Below are 8549 nucleotides of genomic sequence, written 5' to 3' on the forward strand. Positions count from 1 at the left end.
TAGCCGTAAATCGAAAATAATGGGTCGAGCGAATCGGTCGATTGCGCCGAGATGCGCTATGATGCAACAGACGAGCGATTGGAACGCCCGAATATTTTCAAAGTCCCAACGTACCGATCAAGAGTAAAGTACCATTTTCCTACATTAGATTTCGTTCTAAATGCTTAATCCCTATGTAGAAACGTTAGTTAAGCAAGAATATCGTATTTTTAAAAAAATCTAATGATAGGATTTTTCAGAAAATTGAAAAAACCGTAAAATGTCAAGAGTAAAGTGCCCTTATTTTAAACAATGTATCGTTCTAAATGCTTAATCCCTATGTAAAAAAGTTATTTAAGCAAGAATATGTTATTGAAAAAAATTAGAAAAATTTATTTTAGCCGTAAATCGAAAATAATGGGTCGAGCGAATCGGTCGATTGCGCCGAGACGCGCTATGATGCAACAGACGAGCGATTGGAACGCCCGAATATTTTCAAAGTCCCACCGTACCGATCAAGAGTAAAGTACCATTTTCCTACATTAGATTTCGTTCTAAATGCTTAATCCCTATGTAGAAACGTTAGTTAAGCAACAATATCGTATTTTTAAAAAAATCTAATGATAGGATTTTCCAGAAAATTGAAAAAACCGAAAAATGTCAAGAGTAAAGTGCCATTTTCTGACATTAGATTTCGTTCTAAATGCTTAATCCCTATGTAGAAACGTTAGTTAAGCAAGAATATCGTATTTTTAAAAAAATCTAATGATAGGATTTTTCAGAAAATTGAAAAAACCGTAAAATGTCAAGAGTAAAGTGCCCTTATTTTAAACATTATATCGTTCTAAATGCTTAATCCCTATGTAAAAAAGTTATTTAAGCAAGAATATGTTATTGAAAAAAATTAGAAAAATTTATTTTAGCCGTAAATCGAAAATAATGGGTCGAGCGAATCGGTCGATTGCGCCGAGACGCGCTATGATGCAACAGACGAGCGATTGGAACGCCCGAATATTTTCAAAGTCCCACCGTACCGATCAAGAGTAAAGTACCATTTTCCTACATTAGATTTCGTTCTAAATGCTTAATCCCTATGTAGAAACGTTAGTTAAGCAACAATATCGTATTTTTAAAAAAATCTAATGATAGGATTTTCCAGAAAATTGAAAAAACCGAAAAATGTCAAGAGTAAAGTGCCATTTTCTGACATTAGATTTCGTTCTAAATGCTTAATCCCTATGTAGAAACGTTAGTTAAGCAAGAATATCGTATTTTTAAAAAAATCTAATGATAGGATTTTTCAGAAAATTGAAAAAACCGTAAAATGTCAAGAGTAAAGTGCCCTTATTTTAAACATTATATCGTTCTAAATGCTTAATCCCTATGTAAAAAAGTTATCTAAGCAAGAATATGTTATTGAATAAAATGAGAAAAATTTATTTTAGCCGTAAATCGAAAATAATGGGTCGAGCGAATCGGTCGATTGCGCCGAGACGCGCTATGATGCAACAGACGAGCGATTGGAACGCCCGAATATTTTCAAAGTCCCAACGTACCGATCAAGAGTAAAGTACCATTTTCCTACATTAGATTTCGTTCTAAATGCTTAATCCCTATGTAGAAACGTTAGTTAAGCAAGAATATCGTATTTTTAAAAAAATCTAATGATAGGATTTTCCAGAAAATTGAAAAAACCGAAAAATGTCAGGAGTAAAGTGCCATTTTCTGACATTAGATTTCGTTCTAAATGCTTAATCCCTATGTAGAAACGTTAGTTAAGCAAGAATATCGTATTTTTAAAAAAATCTAATGATAGGATTTTCCAGAAAATTGAAAAAACCGTAAAATGTCAAGAGTAAAGTGCCCTTATTTTAAACAATGTATCGTTCTAAATGCTTAATCCCTATGTAAAAAAGTTATTTAAGCAAGAATATGTTATTGAAAAAAATTAGAAAAATTTATTTTAGCCGTAAATCGAAAATAATGGGTCGAGCGAATCGGTCGATTGCGCCGAGACGCGCTATGATGCAACAGACGAGCGATTGGAACGCCCGAATATTTTCAAAGTCCCAACGTACCGATCAAGAGTAAAGTACCATTTTCCTACATTAGATTTCGTTCTAAATGCTTAATCCCTATGTAGAAACGTTAGTTAAGCAAGAATATCGTATTTTTAAAAAAATCTAATGATAGGATTTTTCAGAAAATTGAAAAAACCGTAAAATGTCAAGAGTAAAGTGCCCTTATTTTAAACAATGTATCGTTCTAAATGCTTAATCCCTATGTAAAAAAGTTATTTAAGCAAGAATATGTTATTGAAAAAAATTAGAAAAATTTATTTTAGCCGTAAATCGAAAATAATGGGTCGAGCGAATCGGTCGATTGCGCCGAGACGCGCTATGATGCAACAGACGAGCGATTGGAACGCCCGAATATTTTCAAAGTCCCAACGTACCGATCAAGAGTAAAGTACCATTTTCCTACATTAGATTTCGTTCTAAATGCTTAATCCCTATGTAGAAACGTCAGTTAAGCAAGAATATCGTATTTTTAAAAAAATCTAATGATAGGATTTTCCAGAAAATTGAAAAAACCGAAAAATGTCAAGAGTAAAGTGCCATTTTCTGACATTAGATTTCGTTCTAAATGCTTAATCCCTATGTAGAAACGTGAGATAAGCAAGAATATCGTATTTTTAAAAAAATCTAATGATAGGATTTTTCAGAAAATTGAAAAAACCGTAAAATGTCAAGAGTAAAGTGCCCTTATTTTAAACAATGTATCGTTCTAAATGCTTAATCCCTATGTAAAAAAGTTATTTAAGCAAGAATATGTTATTGAAAAAAATTAGAAAAATTTATTTTAGCCGTAAATCGAAAATAATGGGTCGAGCGAATCGGTCGATTGCGCCGAGACGCGCTATGATGCAACAGACGAGCGATTGGAACGCCCGAATATTTTCAAAGTCCCACCGTACCGATCAAGAGTAAAGTACCATTTTCCTACATTAGATTTCGTTCTAAATGCTTAATCCCTATGTAGAAACGTTAGTTAAGCAACAATATCGTATTTTTAAAAAAATCTAATGATAGGATTTTCCAGAAAATTGAAAAAACCGAAAAATGTCAAGAGTAAAGTGCCATTTTCTGACATTAGATTTCGTTCTAAATGCTTAATCCCTATGTAGAAACGTTAGTTAAGCAAGAATATCGTATTTTTAAAAAAATCTAATGATAGGATTTTTCAGAAAATTGAAAAAACCGTAAAATGTCAAGAGTAAAGTGCCCTTATTTTAAACATTATATCGTTCTAAATGCTTAATCCCTATGTAAAAAAGTTATCTAAGCAAGAATATGTTATTGAATAAAATGAGAAAAATTTATTTTAGCCGTAAATCGAAAATAATGGGTCGAGCGAATCGGTCGATTGCGCCGAGACGCGCTATGATGCAACAGACGAGCGATTGGAACGCCCGAATATTTTCAAAGTCCCAACGTACCGATCAAGAGTAAAGTACCATTTTCCTACATTAGATTTCGTTCTAAATGCTTAATCCCTATGTAGAAACGTTAGTTAAGCAAGAATATCGTATTTTTAAAAAAATCTAATGATAGGATTTTCCAGAAAATTGAAAAAACCGAAAAATGTCAAGAGTAAAGTGCCATTTTCTGACATTAGATTTCGTTCTAAATGCTTAATCCCTATGTAGAAACGTTAGTTAAGCAAGAATATCGTATTTTTAAAAAAATCTAATGATAGGATTTTCCAGAAAATTGAAAAAACCGTAAAATGTCAAGAGTAAAGTGCCCTTATTTTAAACAATGTATCGTTCTAAATGCTTAATCCCTATGTAAAAAAGTTATTTAAGCAAGAATATGTTATTGAAAAAAATTAGAAAAATTTATTTTAGCCGTAAATCGAAAATAATGGGTCGAGCGAATCGGTCGATTGCGCCGAGACGCGCTATGATGCAACAGACGAGCGATTGGAACGCCCGAATATTTTCAAAGTCCCAACGTACCGATCAAGAGTAAAGTACCATTTTCCTACATTAGATTTCGTTCTAAATGCTTAATCCCTATGTAGAAACGTTAGTTAAGCAAGAATATCGTATTTTTAAAAAAATCTAATGATAGGATTTTTCAGAAAATTGAAAAAACCGTAAAATGTCAAGAGTAAAGTGCCATTTTCCTACATTAGATTTCGTTCTAAATGCTTAATCCCTATGTGGAAACGTCAGTTAAGCAAGAATATCGTATTTTTAAAAAAATCTAATGATAGGATTTTTCAGAAAATTGAAAAAACCGTAAAATGTCAAGAGTAAAGTGCCCTTATTTTAAACAATGTATCGTTCTAAATGCTTAATCCCTATGTAAAAAAGTTATTTAAGCAAGAATATGTTATTGAAAAAAATTAGAAAAATTTATTTTAGCCGTAAATCGAAAATAATGGGGACACCGGAGCTGTTCAAAGCGCCGAGCGCGCCGCGTACGCCCGAATATTTTCTAAGTCCCAACGTACCGATCAAGAGTAAAGTACCATTTTCCTATATTAGATTTCGTTCTAAATGCTTAATCCCTATGTAGAAACGTCAGTTAAGCAAGAATATCGTATTTTTAAAAAAATCTAATGATAGGATTTTCCAGAAAATTGAAAAAACCGAAAAATGTCAAGAGTAAAGTGCCATTTTCTGACATTAGATTTCGTTCTAAATGCTTAATCCCTATGTAGAAACGTTAGTTAAGCAAGAATATCGTATTTTTAAAAAAATCTAATGACAGGATTTTTCAGAAAATTGAAAAAACCGTAAAATGTCAAGAGTAAAGTGCCCTTATTTTAAACATTATATCGTTCTAAATGCTTAATCCCTATGTAAAAAAGTTATCTAAGCAAGAATATGTTATTGAATAAAATGAGAAAAATTTATTTTAGCCGTAAATCGAAAATAATGGGTCGAGCGAATCGGTCGATTGCGCCGAGACGCGCTATGATGCAACAGACGAGCGATTGGAACGCCCGAATATTTTCAAAGTCCCAACGTACCGATCAAGAGTAAAGTACCATTTTCCTACATTAGATTTCGTTCTAAATGCTTAATCCCTATGTAAAAACGTTAGTTAAGCAAGAATATCGTATTTTTAAAAAAATCTAATGATAGGATTTTCCAGAAAATTGAAAAAACCGAAAAATGTCAAGAGTAAAGTGCCATTTTCCTACATTAGATTTCGTTCTAAATGCTTAATCCCTATGTGGAAACGTCAGTTAAGCAAGAATATCGTATTTTTAAAAAAATCTAATGATAGGATTTTTCAGAAAATTGAAAAAACCGTAAAATGTCAAGAGTAAAGTGCCCTTATTTTAAACAATGTATCGTTCTAAATGCTTAATCCCTATGTAAAAAAGTTATTTAAGCAAGAATATGTTATTGAAAAAAATTAGAAAAATTTATTTTAGCCGTAAATCGAAAATAATGGGTCGAGCGAATCGGTCGATTGCGCCGAGACGCGCTATGATGCAACAGACGAGCGATTGGAACGCCCGAATATTTTCAAAGTCCCACCGTACCGATCAAGAGTAAAGTACCATTTTCCTACATTAGATTTCGTTCTAAATGCTTAATCCCTATGTAGAAACGTTAGTTAAGCAACAATATCGTATTTTTAAAAAAATCTAATGATAGGATTTTCCAGAAAATTGAAAAAACCGAAAAATGTCAAGAGTAAAGTGCCATTTTCTGACATTAGATTTCGTTCTAAATGCTTAATCCCTATGTAGAAACGTTAGTTAAGCAAGAATATCGTATTTTTAAAAAAATCTAATGATAGGATTTTTCAGAAAATTGAAAAAACCGTAAAATGTCAAGAGTAAAGTGCCCTTATTTTAAACATTATATCGTTCTAAATGCTTAATCCCTATGTAAAAAAGTTATCTAAGCAAGAATATGTTATTGAATAAAATGAGAAAAATTTATTTTAGCCGTAAATCGAAAATAATGGGTCGAGCGAATCGGTCGATTGCGCCGAGACGCGCTATGATGCAACAGACGAGCGATTGGAACGCCCGAATATTTTCAAAGTCCCAACGTACCGATCAAGAGTAAAGTACCATTTTCCTACATTAGATTTCGTTCTAAATGCTTAATCCCTATGTAGAAACGTTATTTAAGCAAGAATATCGTATTTTTAAAAAAATCTAATGATAGGATTTTCCAGAAAATTGAAAAAACCGAAAAATGTCAAGAGTAAAGTGCCATTTTCTGACATTAGATTTCGTTCTAAATGCTTAATCCCTATGTAGAAACGTTAGTTAAGCAAGAATATCGTATTTTTAAAAAAATCTAATGATAGGATTTTCCAGAAAATTGAAAAAACCGTAAAATGTCAAGAGTAAAGTGCCCTTATTTTAAACACTGTATCGTTCTAAATGCTTAATCCCTATGTAAAAAAGTTATTTAAGCAAGAATATGTTATTGAAAAAAATTAGAAAAATTTATTTTAGCCGTAAATCGAAAATAATGGGTCGAGCGAATCGGTCGATTGCGCCGAGACGCGCTATGATGCAACAGACGAGCGATTGGAACGCCCGAATATTTTCAAAGTCCCAACGTACCGATCAAGAGTAAAGTACCATTTTCCTACATTAGATTTCGTTCTAAATGCTTAATCCCTATGTAGAAACGTTAGTTAAGCAAGAATATCGTATTTTTAAAAAAATCTAATGATAGGATTTTTCAGAAAATTGAAAAAACCGTAAAATGTCAAGAGTAAAGTGCCCTTATTTTAAACAATGTATCGTTCTAAATGCTTAATCCCTATGTAAAAAAGTTATTTAAGCAAGAATATGTTATTGAAAAAAATTAGAAAAATTTATTTTAGCCGTAAATCGAAAATAATGGGTCGAGCGAATCGGTCGATTGCGCCGAGACGCGCTATGATGCAACAGACGAGCGATTGGAACGCCCGAATATTTTCAAAGTCCCAACGTACCGATCAAGAGTAAAGTACCATTTTCCTACATTAGATTTCGTTCTAAATGCTTAATCCCTATGTAAAAACGTTAGTTAAGCAAGAATATCGTATTTTTAAAAAAATCTAATGATAGGATTTTCCAGAAAATTGAAAAAACCGAAAAATGTCAAGAGTAAAGTGCCATTTTCCTACATTAGATTTCGTTCTAAATGCTTAATCCCTATGTGGAAACGTCAGTTAAGCAAGAATATCGTATTTTTAAAAAAATCTAATGATAGGATTTTTCAGAAAATTGAAAAAACCGTAAAATGTCAAGAGTAAAGTGCCCTTATTTTAAACAATGTATCGTTCTAAATGCTTAATCCCTATGTAAAAAAGTTATTTAAGCAAGAATATGTTATTGAAAAAAATTAGAAAAATTTATTTTAGCCGTAAATCGAAAATAATGGGGACACCGGAGCTGTTCAAAGCGCCGAGCGCGCCGCGTACGCCCGAATATTTTCTAAGTCCCAACGTACCGATCAAGAGTAAAGTACCATTTTCCTACATTAGATTTCGTTCTAAATGCTTAATCCCTATGTAGAAACGTCAGTTAAGCAAGAATATCGTATTTTTAAAAAAATCTAATGATAGGATTTTCCAGAAAATTGAAAAAACCGAAAAATGTCAAGAGTAAAGTGCCATTTTCTGACATTAGATTTCGTTCTAAATGCTTAATCCCTATGTAGAAACGTTAGATAAGCAAGAATATCGTATTTTTAAAAAAATCTAATGATAGGATTTTTCAGAAAATTGAAAAAACCGTAAAATGTCAAGAGTAAAGTGCCCTTATTTTAAACAATGTATCGTTCTAAATGCTTAATCCCTATGTAAAAAAGTTATTTAAGCAAGAATATGTTATTGAAAAAAATTAGAAAAATTTATTTTAGCCGTAAATCGAAAATAATGGGTCGAGCGAATCGGTCGATTGCGCCGAGACGCGCTATGATGCAACAGACGAGCGATTGGAACGCCCGAATATTTTCAAAGTCCCACCGTACCGATCAAGAGTAAAGTACCATTTTCCTACATTAGATTTCGTTCTAAATGCTTAATCCCTATGTAGAAACGTTAGTTAAGCAACAATATCGTATTTTTAAAAAAATCTAATGATAGGATTTTCCAGAAAATTGAAAAAACCGAAAAATGTCAAGAGTAAAGTGCCATTTTCTGACATTAGATTTCGTTCTAAATGCTTAATCCCTATGTAGAAACGTTAGTTAAGCAAGAATATCGTATTTTTAAAAAAATCTAATGATAGGATTTTTCAGAAAATTGAAAAAACCGTAAAATGTCAAGAGTAAAGTGCCCTTATTTTAAACATTATATCGTTCTAAATGCTTAATCCCTATGTAAAAAAGTTATCTAAGCAAGAATATGTTATTGAATAAAATGAGAAAAATTTATTTTAGCCGTAAATCGAAAATAATGGGTCGAGCGAATCGGTCGATTGCGCCGAGACGCGCTATGATGCAACAGACGAGCGATTGGAACGCCCGAATATTTTCAAAGTCCCAACGTACCGATCAAGAGTAAAGTACCATTTTCCTACATTAGATTTCG

Source organism: Megalopta genalis, unplaced genomic scaffold, assembly GCF_051020955.1.
Source record: "Megalopta genalis isolate 19385.01 unplaced genomic scaffold, iyMegGena1_principal scaffold0033, whole genome shotgun sequence".
Classification (NCBI taxonomy): Eukaryota; Metazoa; Arthropoda; class Insecta; order Hymenoptera; family Halictidae; genus Megalopta; species Megalopta genalis.